At 47.0% G+C, this 14181-nt stretch overlaps 1 protein-coding gene and 1 long non-coding RNA gene across 2 annotated transcripts in view; one reads left to right on the forward strand and one right to left on the reverse strand.

Moving 5' to 3' along the window:
• GALNT17 (polypeptide N-acetylgalactosaminyltransferase 17) overlaps positions 1 to 14181 on the forward strand; it is a 210254-nt gene that overhangs the window by 31634 nt on the left and 164439 nt on the right. The window lies entirely within an intron of this gene.
• On the reverse strand, positions 799 to 5077 carry LOC116453845. Its single transcript, XR_004243946.1, has 3 exons — positions 5065 to 5077; positions 4546 to 4551; positions 799 to 1178 (listed from the first exon to the last, which is right to left on the reverse strand). It is a non-coding gene; the product is annotated as an uncharacterized LOC116453845 (long non-coding RNA).

The raw sequence follows: 14181 nt of genomic DNA on the forward strand, positions 1-14181 counted from the left end.
CCCCTTTTCTTTGGTTATTTGTAATTCTTTACAAATCTCACATGTCTTTAAAGTAAGAACCCTTCTCTATCTTATTTCTAAGTTTATGCTTGTGCCATTGAGCATAGGCATTGCGATTCCAGGTACATAATATCATACAACAGTAACTACTAATACAAACACTAAGTAACAATGCAATAACACAAATAGCTATTCCAAACAATTGTTTAAGCCAGGATAAGTTGGGTAACCATGCTGTAAGTTTGTCCCATACCTCTTTAAGCCTTCAAGAAGTGTCATCTAAGGTGATCTGATGCAATGTTTGCTTTGGATAAATAATTTTAATAGTTTTCTGGGTATGATTATGAGACCCTTTAGCCTAGCCCACCCATCTGTGCTCATTTGTCCCTTGTCTTCTTGTATCCAATTTAAATCATCAGTGTCGTATGGTGGGGTTTTTTTTTTACTTATAAGGATGCTAGAAGGAATTAGAGCTAGGGCTTGGATCTGAACCCCACTGGCCACTGCCTTTGCTGTTTTGTCTGCCATAGCATTTCCCAGTTCAGGGACAGTGTCACCCTGGGAGTGTCCCTTACAATGCATTATAGCCACTTTGGAAGGTTTTACCACTGCTTCCAGTAACTGTACGATTTCAGTAGCGTGCTTGATTTCTTCTGTGAGGTTAATAGACCCCTTTCTTTCCAGATAGCCCCGTGAGCGTGTACCACCCCAAAAGCATACCTTGAATCAGTCCAAATGTTGATAGGTTTTCCTTCGGCCAACGCCAAGACTTGAGTTAGGGCTATTATCTCGGCCTTTTGAGCTGATGTCCCCCACAGGTAACGGTTTTGCCTCAATGACAGCGTCTGTGGTTGTAACTGCATACCCAGCGAGCCGCTTACCATCCTTGACATAACTGCTCCCATCAGTGAACCAGTTGTCTGCATTTTCTAGCAGAGAGTCCTTTAGGTCCGGGCAGCCGCAGTAAACTGCCTCGAGGTTTTCAATGCAGTCCTGCTGTACAGGCTCCTCAGCAGCCTTGCCCTGGAGGTAGGCTGCTGGGTTTAAAACGTTGGTTACTTGGATACTCACATCCTCCGATTCTGCTAGGACAGCTTGGTGTTTGAGAAAGCGAGATGGGCTTAACCAGTGATTTCCTTTCTGTGTGAGCACTGCTGACACTGTGTGAGAGACAAAATCTGCTGTCCCAGTGTGAATTTGAGGGCTTCCTCTATGTTCAGGATCACAGCTGCCACTGCACGCAGGCAGGTGGGCCATCCTTGGCTGACCACATCCAGCTGCTTGGAGAAATAAGCCCCTGGCCTTTTGTACGGTCCCAGCTTCTGTGCCAAAAGTTCCAGCACCAGTCCTTGTCTCTCATGTGAGAACAACAGAAAAGGTTTAGTGACATCTGGTATGCCCAGTGCTGGAGCTTGCATCAACTCACGTTTCAGAGTTACAAATGCATTATTAGTCTCTGGTGTCCAGCATAGGTGAGTTCCCCCAGTCTCCTTTAGGAGTTGGTATAAAGGTTTCACAATGAGTCCATAGCTGTAGATCCATAATCTACACCATCCTGTCATTCCCAGAAAAGTTCTCAGTTCTTTGGTTGTAGTTGGCCAGGGCATTTTTCAAATTGCCTCCTTCCTGTTGTCTCCCAAGGCTCTCTCCCCTCCTGCCAGTTCATACCCCAGATATGTAACATTCTGGAGGACTAGCTGAGCCTTTTCAGGAGAGACTCTATATCCACTTAGTCCCAGAAAATTTTAAAAACTTACAGTCCAGTTCTTGCAGTCTTCACAGGTCCTTGTTGCTATCAGTAGGTCATCACCGTACTGCAGGAGTGTACCTTCTCTAAGTGGCAGTGTCCAGGCTTCCAGTTCTTGGGATAATTGACCTCTAAATATCATGGGGCTATTTTTGAATCCTTGTGGCAATACAGTCCATGTGAGCTGACTTTTTCTCCCTGTTCTGGGGTTTTCCCATTCAAAGGCAAAAATTCCTGACTGCTTTCAGCTAATGGCAGACAAAAGAAAGCATCCTTTAAATCTAAAACTGAAAACCACACCCAGTCACTTTGTAATTTTGTGAGTAAAGTGCAAGGATTGGTTACTATGGGATGTAGTGGTTTTGATACTGTATTTATCGCTCTCAGGTCTTGAACTAATTGATCCATTTGGCTTTTGCACTGGTAGAATTGGGGTATTGCAGGAAGATCTACACTCTCTCAACAACTTCTGATTAATAAATTTAGTAATTATTGGTTCTATTCCTACTCGTGCTTCATGCCTTAGTGGATATTGTTTAACTGACACTGGTTGTGCCCCTTCCAGTAGTTCAATAATCACTGGGGGAGCCCATTTTGATCTCCCTGGAATTTCAATATCTCCTACTAATGGGATCACTTGATTTGTTATTTTACTCTCTATGGGTATTTTTCTTTTTTCAGTCTTCTTTGTTTGGTCGGTTGTTTTTTTTTGGTTTGGTTTGGTTTTTTTTCCTAGGCCTGAGTTGATCAAAGAATGGGTTTTCCCTTTATCTAATCTTAGTGGTTTAACTTACACTTTAAAGTCCTAGTCAGGTATCTTCAGGGAGGCTTCTTTGGTTGTAGCTTCTTTATACAGTTTTTGTTATAATAATATTCTTACTCTGCTGTATAATTCTATACATTATGAAGGATTAGTTTTTATGATACAAAACTTACACACAAAACATTTCCATACAAAATGTTCTCATGCAAACATATCTTTATATCAGGGCTATGCTCTGTTTTCCAGGAGACAGATTATAGCACTCTTGTCATCTAATCTTGACACAAACTACAAACTGTGGCTTTATTTTTGGTGGGATTAAAAATGAAATGAATTCTCTTTCAAACTTAGTTTTTTGGTTTTTTGGGATTTTTTTAATTTTTAGTGAATAAATTGCCTTCATCCCATTCTGCACCTACAACTGAGATTGCAGAATGTGCTATAAATAGGAGGGGTGAGGAAAAGTTAAAACACCTTCTTAAGACATATGGCATGAGATTGAACAGCACTTTAGTTTGAGAGCTGGTAGAAGTCTTTTCTATATCCCTCTTGGTTTAGGAAGGGGGATTCAATCATTTCTCATGTAGCATTTGCTTGTGTTTTGTCAAGATTCTTTAATTCACTAATTAGAAAATTCAAAAAATTTAGCCAGATTATAATAATTTTGAAGCCTTCTGAGGCAGAACTGGGAAGGTTAGAACATATTTGTAGGATTTCAAATATGTGTAAATTCTTATACCAACTCTCAGGATAATATTGGTTGAAACAAATTATACATCCATAAGACCTTAGCCACACCATTTTTCAGTAAAAAGACAAAACAAGTTAGACAAAAATTAAACTCAAGAATATGTAGAATGCTTTCACTACTATTTGATCTTTCACCAAGTCACTTGCAATGAAAACACAAACAAATTACAAACATTAACCAACTGACAATGCAGGCAATTATGGTGACACTTTAAATTTCATTGGTTTTCACACAGCTCCATCTCATGTGTTGGTAGATTCCTAGAAAAGAAAAGTGAAAATCTGGCCCACTAGACTGATTAAAAAAGAAGTAAAACTTTTTGGGGCTAACACAAAGTGACAGTGAAGCAATGGTTATCACATTTAGGTGTGATTTTGCTGCTTGCAGTTTCCTTGCTCTCAAACTGCTTTCTTTATCTTTGATGTCGGGGCATTTGACATTCCTAGAAAAGAAAAAAGAAACAAACTTCCCCCCCCCAAAAAAAAAGAAAAATATGTCTGAGTGAAACAAGAGTTTAATTGCATTAACTTATTCAAGTGGAGTTTTAGTTTTTATTCTATGAAGTGCTTGTTGCACCACTTTTGTTGTCTCCCACAGGTTTTCAGTGAGGTTTCTTCCAACTGATTCTTCAGTGGAGGGAGTGAGACTGCTTTTAAAAGTTTTGCAAGAGTTGCAGTCTGTGAATCAGGCATTTGAGTTGCTTTTTTTTTTTTTTTTTTTAATAACCAATCACATTTTTAGTAATCAATCATCTTTTAGTAACCAATTGTTCCTTATCTCAATTTTTTTTTTTTTTTCCAAGTCCACCCCAGGAGTAGAGCGGTGACTAACAAATTAACCAAGGAAGGACAGCAAAACATTTTCCCCATAGGTTTTTCTACAGCCCCCGCAGATGAGGCTGCATGACAAATGCCTGGGGCTGCACAGGGACAACACCATCCCCACAAGGCTGCAGGATTAGAATCTGCCAATTCTAGTTCTCCACAATAAACCACAGACTGGTGGCAGGGGAGGGTTCCCCACAAGATAGGAGCTCCGGATTGGCCTCAGGACTGAAACCTGCCAATTTTGGCTTTTCACAACAAAACACAAAAGGCACAGGGGCACGGGTCTCCTCCAAACAGGAGCCTTACAGCTCCGCACAAAACACCAAGCAGAAAAGGGAACTAAACACCCAAACCTATTAACCACAACGTCCACAATTCTTACAACTGCCATCACCTTTGCCATTGCTTTTGCCTTTTCCTCATCTCTTCTTACATACACTTGCTGTACTTTTCTAACCAGTTCCTCTCAAATTTCTCACTATTTTCTGCCACTCTCCCCTTACTCTAACATTATCTGCACCTTCATTTTCTGCCAAATTCTTTATTCCTGCTCTTTCTAGGGCAGCAGTTCTGCCTCCTGTGCAGGGCAATTGCTGGGCTCAGGCCCTGCCCGGTGCTCTGGTGCCGCTGCCGGGCCCCGGAGCAGAGCCCGGGCCCTGCCCTGAGCCCTCCCTGCAGCCAGGGACAGCCAGGGCTGAGGGCCCCTCTCAGCTGGGGCTCCTCTCGAGGCTGAGCAGCCCCGGCTCCCTCAGCCTGTCCTGGGCACGGAGATGCTCCAGGCCCTCCTCATCCTCACAGCCGGCACCAGCCCCGCTCCAGGATCTCCCTGTCACTGCTGTGCTGAGGAGCCAGAGCTGGACACAGCTCCAGAGGTGCCCCTGGGGCTGGGCAGAGGGGCAGGATCCCTCCCTGACCTGCTGGGAATGCTCTTCCTGATGCCCCCAGGGTATCATTGGCCTCTTGACCCCCGGGACACTCTGCTGGCTCAGGGACAGGTCATAGTACACCATGAGCTCCCAGGTCCTTCTCCTCAGAGCTGCTCCAGCAGGTCCCCCCCAGCCTGTGCCAGTGCCTGGGGCTGTTCCTCCCCAGGTGCAGGACCTGCATTTGCCTTTGTTGAACTTCAGACAGTTCTTCTCTGCCCTTCTCTCCATCCTGTCTAAAGGTTATAGTAATTACAATTAGTAATAAAAATAGTATCAGAGATTTCTTTCCTATTACTCTTTGCTACCTCAGAAGGATCTCTAATAGAGTTGCTCCGAGGCAGAAGCTGGTGTGTCAGGCTTCCCCCCCGGGCAGGTTCATATATTCAGCTGGCAGGTGGGGTGCTGACAGCCCTGCCGTGGCACGGCTCCGGCAGGAGCGCGGATAACACACGGCGGGCTGCATCTGCTGGGACGTTAATCTGTGCGAGGGGAGACACGGATTTGATAAGGCCAACTACACCACTCATGAGTTGTTTGGTCTCTTTCGTGTCTTGAAGATGAATGTCAGGAAGTACCCAAGGCAGCCCATATTCTTTAGATTTTCGCCCTGAATTATTTAAGCATATTCATGTCTGCTTTTGTACCAAATTACATCTGCGGCCCTGGGACAGATACTATGGTTTGTAGGAAGCACTGAAGCAAAAAGGCAATTTTCCAGCAGCAGTCAGTGATGCTGGTGCCTTTATTTTGTCCTTCTGTCTTACCCTTGGTACCTTGTTAAAGGCCACATTTTTTCATTTGCTGCCCTTCCCCTTAAAGCAGCTCTTGGTGTTTTGTTTGACCCTGTTACCGTTTGAGGTTTTTGCTCGGTTCTTTGTTTGGTGTTAATCCTGCTCTAAGGGATGGGTTTGAGTGTTTCATGCCTTTTGTACAAAGTATCTGTGTCCTCTTGAACAGACTTGTGGCCTTTTAGGGACTTTGATTCCTTGTTTGCAGTTGAAGTCCAGGGGAAGATGCTGTGTTGAATGCCATGGGAATACCCATGGTTTTGAAATCAAACACAAATAAGCAGCCAAAAGCAGCTGCTGGACCAGTGCTTCTGGTGCTGGTCCTGCACAGCATCTCTGGACACTGACTTTGGTGTCAACACAGAAGTCTGGGGGACTTGTGGGATTCACCCACCAGGTCTGGCAGGGCTGGAGTCCAGGGTGTGGGCAAAGGCAGTTTGACTAAAGTTAGAGAAGAAAAGCAGGGACAGAGGACCAGTAGTGACACCTTGGGTCATGAAGGAGCCCGGTGTGGCCTTGGCCCTGAAGCCCACGTGAAATCTTGGCCTCCTTTTAGACTGCAAACCTTAAAGGACTTACCATTGCTCCTGGGTTTTATGTCCTCTCCTCTCCCTTTTTCACCCTGTCTCCCTTTCCTCCTCCTTTTCCATTTTTCCCACCTTTTCCATTTCCCCTCCTTTTCTCTTTGACCAGAGCAGGAGAAAGTGCAGCTGCAGTGAAGCCCTTCCACACAAGTGAGCATTTTGTCATTCAGGGTGAGCACATCCCAGCCCTTCAGTCCATGGCTTTGCTCCCCCATTCCTTACTTATCCAGCTGTCTTCTTCAAAGTGCAGATTTCAGCCCTGACAAGGGCTCCTGGGACTGTGATTCAGATTTCCAAGAGTGTCAGTGCTGTGCCTTCCCTCAGACTTACAGTCACTTCAAAAACCCATTACAGGCTGCAATATCAAGGGCGCAGTTAAACCCCTCCAGCATCCATCTCTTCAGAACATGAATGGAGTGGATGAGCTATTTCCAGTCTGACACCATGGATCACAGAGCTGCAGGTATTTCCCTGCCAGCACTCAGATCCTGCCCCTTGATTTGTGAGGATGCTGAGCACAGGAAGTTTCCCCCAGTGCCAGGCAATGTTCTGCGTGCAGGTGCATGTGGTGTGAGCATGAAGCAGCGCTGGATTGTGTTCTCCCATGAAAAACTGTCAGCCCTCACTGAAAGGAAAGGAGGGGGTACCTGTTCCAGGTACAGCATGAAGCAGGTACCAATCCATGGGCCTATCTTTCAGCCAGGCACTGGGTTTCCTTTCTTGCCTGTACAGATGTGTCCCACTGTTCGTTTCATTGGTCCACAGAAGTGGTTTAAGACCCAGACCCATTTAAGCACATCTGCAGTGTTAAATTCATTAATTAGGGCATCTCCGTGCCCAGGACAGGCTGAGGGAGCCGGGGCTGCTCAGCCTCGAGAGCAGCCCCAGCTGAGAGGGGCCCTCAGCCCTGGCTGTCCCTGGCTGCAGGGAGGGCTCAGGGCAGGGCCCAGGCTCTGCTCCGGGGCCCGGCAGCGGCACCAGAGCACCGGGCAGGGCCTGAGCCCAGCAATTGCCCTGCACAGGAGGCAGAACTGCTGCCCTGGGCAGGGCCCAGCCCTGAACAGGCTGCCCAGGGAGGGGCTGGAGTCTCCCTCAGCGGGGATATTGCAGAGCCCTCTGGGCACAATCCTGTGCCCTGTGCTCTGGGATGGCCCTGCCTGAGCAGGGAGGTGGCACCAGGGACCCTCTGGGGTCCCCTCCAGCCTGGCCCGGCCTGGGATTCTGTGACTTGATACAGGAAAATGGCCCAGCCAGGCAAGGACCAAAACAGGCTGGGCAGGATGGGCACAGCTCATATTAAATATGTTTTAGTGTTTAATGCCAGGCTGGATGGGGCTTGCAGCAGCCTGGGACACTGGAAGGTGTCCCTGCTCATGGCAGGGGGTGGCACTGGATGGGCTCTAAGGTCCCTTCCAACCCAAACCAGGGTGGGAAAGGCATCCAGAGCTGTGGGGTCAGGTGCAGCCAGGATCCCCTGGCAGTGGGACACAGATGGTGTCTGAAACATCTCCTTTTGTGCCCCGAAGGTCTCTGATGTGCCAGGAGGAAAGATTGTCATCAGTTAAGTTTGCTGTGGACCAAATTGAGGTTCTGCCTCTTTCCACTTGTCTCCTGTGACCTCAGGCAAGTCATTTGGCTCAGGCCCTCACAGATCACTTGTCTTTCCAAGTACAGAATCAGGGAATCTCCTGAGCTGGAAGGGACTCACAAGGATCATCCAAGTCCAACTCCTGGCACTGCAGAGACACCTCAAGAATCCCACCCTGTGCCTGGGAGCATTGTCCAAACACCTACTGAACTCTGGAGTACTTGTGATTTAAGTTAAATATGATTTAACTTGTAGTGAAATCAGTGGAAATCAGAGTCTGAATACCCTTAAACACCTGGCTGTGGGTGCTTGCCTGGAAATTCTCTCTCCAAATGTAAATAGTGTGTAATAGGCCTAAACCAGAGCTCTGATTTGGCCTGAGGCTGGGAAACCTTTTTAATGTGTTTCTTTATCAGAGCTGGGAACATGCAGAGGTGGTCAGTAAGAGGAGAGAGCCCCTGAGCCCCAGCTGGCTCTGGCTCTGTGTTCTACACACAGCCAGGCTCTCTGCTGTTCACACTGAGCTCCAGCCAAGGTAACAAACCCATTTGTGCTGCCTCAGTGGGAAGGAAGATCTGTTGCTTCGAGGAGTTGCTGTGGCACATGTGAGCATCATGCACAGGCCTAAGATGGAGCAGAGATGAGTGAAGAGCTCCCAGGATGACAGATGTGCTGCTGGAGGCTGTGCTGGGAGTGTGTGACAGGCTGTGATGTGCTGCAGCAATCTGATGGGGCGATGACATGGGAGATAGCTGGGCTGTGATGCTGCTGGATCCACTCCAGCAAACACCCCTGGAGCTGCTCCTTCCTCGAATCTCTGGGGTTTCTTCACCTTTCTTATCTTAATCACGGCTTGCTGCCTGTGAAAGGCACTGCTCTAATGTTATTGGGGTTTTATTTAGTGTTTGTGATAGCATTGCCCCGGCTGGATCTGTTGGATGGCTGGATTTTTAAAAGGGTTGCACAGATGTATTGAGATGTTAGAAAACGAGCAGGTTTCCAGGGGAAAACTCATCCTGTGAAATCACTGATTCTCCTTCAGATTCCCTCAAAGTAGCATTTAGCTGTGTGTGTTTTATAGCAGAACTGTTCCTCCTTTGCCATCACCTACATTATATTTATACTTGCACTGTAAGGCCTGAAGTATTCGTGCCTCAAAAGACAAAACCCAGAGATCTGCCACTAAATTTATTGCCGGATAACCTTAAAGTGGGAGAATTGCCAGTGAGCTGTGGAAGGCACATGTTTTCCCTTTGCTTGGAGAGTCTCCTCAGCCTCCAGCCTGGCTGCTCTGTGTGCCTGCCTGCTGCTTTTCCAGCAAAAGCTGCAGAATCCAAACTTACTGCAGAGAGGGAATAACAGCATTGTTCTTGCCTTTGCTGTGCAGCATCCTAACTCCTATAAATGTTTTATAGCCAAGCCCAAGTCAAGTGCTCAGAAAGATGCAAGAAATCTGTGGTTCCTCTTCCTGGCTTTGTTGCTGCTCCAGCTGGCTGCCTTCAGTGCTCACAGAATCATGGAATATCCTGAGCTGGAAGTGACCCACAAGGACCATCCAGTCCAACCTGACCATTCCTCTGAGCCTGTTCCTGTTCCTGGGTGCATTCCTGGTTCCTGGAAGTGCTCCTTCCCAGCAGTGAGGGAACTGGAGACGTGTTCCTCAGGGTGGACTTGTGGGGTGTGACTGATGTCATGTTTGGTGGGACTGCTCTGCTGGGGACACTGGGGAGTGACACTTGTGTGACCGGAGTGTTCCTGTGAGGGACTGTGCTCCCACAGTCACAGCTGCCCAAAGCTTTGGCTTTTGAGGGGGAAATTCTCCAAACTCTCTGTTTTTCCAGGCCTGAGCAGTCTTAGTGAGTCTCCAATCTAAGAGTGATTTAGGCTATTTCTCTGTATTTCTGCAGCGTATGTGACACAAAGGACTTATAAAGGTCATGGACCACTTGCCTCTAATTCTGGTGGTAGTGCAGGGGGGAATTCCTTCTCTGCCTTTACCTTACCCAACTGGTGATTAAAAACAACCTCTGCCCATGAAACAAAGGATCCCAGGTGGGACTCAGAGTTGTCTATCCAGAGGTACCATCCAGCCCTGATGGAAAGGAAGGGACCACCAGACTCCTTCTCAGCCAGCCCCGTGTGCTGGGTAATGCTGAGCTCCGAACTTGGAGAGTTTTAATCCATGTGATTGCAAAGAGCTTTGGGCTCTTCCAGCTCAGCTGGCTGCACCCAAATGTCAGCTTTTCTACCTGACCGTGGGCACAGCATCCTTGGGGAGTGATTTCCCTCCCTCCTCTGCTGACAAGGTATTGCAGCCACGTGTTGTTGCTCCAGTGTGGCTTTGCAGAGGAGATGGCCTGGAAGGGTGGCGTGCTGGAAGGAGGGAAAAACTGGCTTTGTGGAGCTGCTGGTGGTGATCTGGGCCATGAGGTATTTGGTAGCTGCTGCCAACATACGGATTTTGTTTAAATTTCACAGAACAGGGAATTATGTGAATGAAAACATGATGTGCTTGTTTTAGGCACGGCAGCAGTGGCCACATTACTCTGAATAGAGAATCAAACCTGAGAAGAAAAGTTACTGATTTTTTTTTCCTGGCCATTAATTGTGATTCCCTGAAAACTTTTACCAGAATCACACTTTTTTTCCGTTACTAATAGTAGGAAATAGGACTTAGTACTTGATTACTAAGTCTAGGATATAGACTTATCCTTAAGATAGGATTAGGCCTTGTGTAATGATTTTCAGCTGTTTATTATTTCATTTGACTAATGCATGGCCTAACCCAGCATTCACAGAGCCAAGCTGAATAAAAGCCAGAAATATGCACAGCAGGGTTTTGGTGGTTTTTTTTTTTTTTTTTCACATAAAGAGCAAGTTACTTTCTGCAGACAATTACAGGCATGTAACATATGGGGAATTATGGGATGAGGTATTTATTTCAGGGCCCATATGGGAAGCATTTCTCCTGCTGCTCTGTGGACAGACATTCCTGTGCAGCACGAACACCACGGCGCTGAGGGGCTGGCACAGCCCACACACAGCCCCGATGTTTGGGGGTTCATTGGGGTTTCATTGCCTCTGCGAGGGAAGAGCTTGATGGAAATGTTGGGGGTTGTAGGCATTAAGGTGGAGAATAAGAGGAAGTTGTATTTACAGCACAAAGTGCAGTCAACTCACATGAGGAAGCTCCATGAGCTCTCAGAGAGTGATACCAAGAAATGGGCACAGGCTGCCCGTCAGGTGCTCCTAAAAGCATCCTGCTGGTGATTGATAGAATTATCCCAGTTGGAAAAGACTCCAAGATCAAGTCCAGCCTTTGGCTGATCCCCACCAGCCCAGAGCTCTGAGTGCTCAGTGCAGTTGGATCCACCAGGCTCTTGCCCTGCCTTCCTCCCACGTGGTGGATCCCAGGAGCTGCAGCAGATGGGGTTTGCTCCTGGAGGAGGAGCAGCTCCTCTCCCCAGCCTGGGGAGGGGAGGGATGTTCATTTTATAACACACTGGCAAGTGTTTAAAAATAAGTCAGCGTTGGCTGCAGATCAGAGTTTTGACACTGCAAAAGATAAAAGCAGATTTGGTAAAATTCCGTTCAGTGCCTGCAGTCTCAGCCATGCAATAATCCCAGTCTCAGACCCAGGGGAGTTTGTGGGGCTCCTTGGCTTTGCTGTGGCACGAGCACACAGAGCCCCCAGGCCAGGCTCACCTCCCTCCTGAGGGTGATAAAGTTGTGCTGATTAACAGAGGCTTGCCCCAGAGTCTTGCAGTCACCTTAAATATATTCATTTATTGCTGTTGTCATTGGTTATTTGTGCGTAGGTGGTGTTCAGGAAACCCAGTCATGTATCAAGATCTCATTGAGTACAAAAGAACAATAAAATAACACGGTGCTTCACAGACCTTACAGTTAATGACTTAACTAATGACTCTAATTAATCTGTGCAAAATTGGGCAATTTGCCCTGGGACCTTTTGAAACATTAGTAAACATATATTGTCTTTTTTCTGTCAGATATTCTCATCCTGAGGTTTCTCCCTCTGCTCTGGGTTACAGAAGAACAGCCGTGCTGGGACATCAAAGCACAGCCAGAAATGTCCATTTAGCCTTCATTTGTGCAGAGTATTTTCCAGTTTCCACTCCCCTCCCAGGCCTCTCCTTGGGCTGGCAGGGTCTCTGCCTGTGCTGGCAAACGGGGTGGGGATTTTGGGGAGTTTGGGGTGTAGCACATGTGCTGTTTCAAAAGCCTTGGTCTGAAAACAATTGATTTTTGAGGCTGCTCTAGTTGAAATGAGCAGCGCATCCCTTCCAAGCATGTATTGAAAATATGACAAATTGCTTGGCCTAGAGGATGTGATACTGTCCTTCTAAATGTATCCTCCTGAGAATCTGACCTTTAAAAAGGATGTTCTGTTGTTGTTTTTTTAGCAAGATAATTCCTAGTACCACAAACTCCTGCCAGCCCCAGTTTGGAGCAGAAACCTTGAGCAGCACAAATACATTTATTACTTCTGTGCTGTATTTTTGTGTGTTCTATTTGCCCTGCCCTGCCCCCTGCATAAACAGAGGAAAAAACCTGGTTCCAGCTGCTCCTTCTCTGCCTGGTACTGAAATTAGGGAAGCGATGATGGACACAAGTAGGTAATGGGGGTGATGTGCCACAGAGAAAACTTTTCCTGGGTCTGAAATGAGATTCAGTAAACGCTCCCCTCCGAAAGCCCTGACCTGCAGCAAACTGGCCCATTTGAGATAAAAGGGATGTGTCCTGGGGCTCACAGAGGCAAGAGGAAGGACTCCCAGGAGGTCAGACTGCTCCAAAGCCATTTCAGCACCTCGGGTTCAGGAGTTCACTGCTTGTTTTAATCCCCAGCAGAAGGTGTGCAGAGTACTTGCCAATGCTGCAATGCCTTCAGGTGCTGTCCCCCTGCACCCAGGGCTCCCAGCTGTGGGTTCTGAGGCTCAAAACTTACTTTGACTCATGCAAATGAATCTAATGGCTCACTGTGAAGTTCCTGCAGAGCACAGCAGCGCATCAGGTTCACGGTTCTTCCTGCCTTTCCTCCAGGGAAGGCTCTCACAGACTTAGAAAGTTCAACTCCAAATTTCGGATTTCAAAGTCCTGCAGTCTTTGTTTCAAGGCTGAATTGTAGTTGATGCCAAATCAGCACCAGCCCCTGAAGATGTTCACCTTGGTGGTTTGGATTCTGGGTTTCTGAAGGCAATGTTTCCATCAATAATTTGAAAACTGAAGACAAATGTATCCAGAGGAATAAAACCTGGATGTGCAGAATAAAAGGGTTTTGGTACCCAGGGTTGTCTGCTGGTAGGGTGAAGTGAGAAGGGTCAGTTTTGAGGAAGAGGGGGATGAATGCTGCCATTAGATGCTTTAATAGCCAGAAACACCAATACTCCCTCTCTGAGACAAAAAAGGCACTGGAGCAGGTCGGTGGCACTGGAGGATGTTCCTGAGGACCTCGAGCACGTGTAGGGATGAGACGGCTGAGGCAGGAGGGTGGATCATGGCACAGAAAGTGTAGGAGGAGAGGGGGAGGGAAGGAAAAGGAAGGAAAAGGAAGGAAAAGGAAGGAAAAGGAAGGGCTGGCTGGTGCACAGGGCAGGATTTGTGCGTGGGGATGGGCTGGAAGCCACTTGGCTGTGGAGATGCCGGAGGGCTGTGAGCACAGGGTGACTGTGGGAAAGGGGAAGCAGGATGGGAATTTCTGGTGTGATGGGAAGCTTTAGACTGGAAAAGCAGCACTGAAGAGCAAGTGCAGTCCTGCAGTCACCTTCCACTGTGAAAGTGTGTACAGGAAATGCAAGATTTGAGCCCAAAACTTGCCTTTCCTCACTTCCTGCTCACCATTTGTTATTCTCTTTGAATTACAGATCCAAGTTGCTCTTAGGTGTTGTCCAAAAATGGGATTTCCTTAATAAGTAAACATGGAGAAGTGGAAGTAATGCTTGTGGTTTCTCTCTTGATGCCCATCTGAAGCAGGAGCTGCTTTGCTCAGAAGGGAAATACCCTTAATATTTCCTCCCTCTTAACTCCTTCAGTTTGCTGCAGGGTGAGGAGGGCCAAGCTTTGGCAGGTGGGTGCTGATTGTGTTCCTCAGGGAGGTGGAAGAGGGAGGGGAGGATATAATTCACTTTGAGCTGTTGCAAGATACTTCCCAAATTGTTTAAGATTATCAGTTTGGGAATTAATTAAAAT

This window comes from Corvus moneduloides, chromosome 20 (genome assembly GCF_009650955.1).
Source record: "Corvus moneduloides isolate bCorMon1 chromosome 20, bCorMon1.pri, whole genome shotgun sequence".
Classification (NCBI taxonomy): Eukaryota; Metazoa; Chordata; class Aves; order Passeriformes; family Corvidae; genus Corvus; species Corvus moneduloides.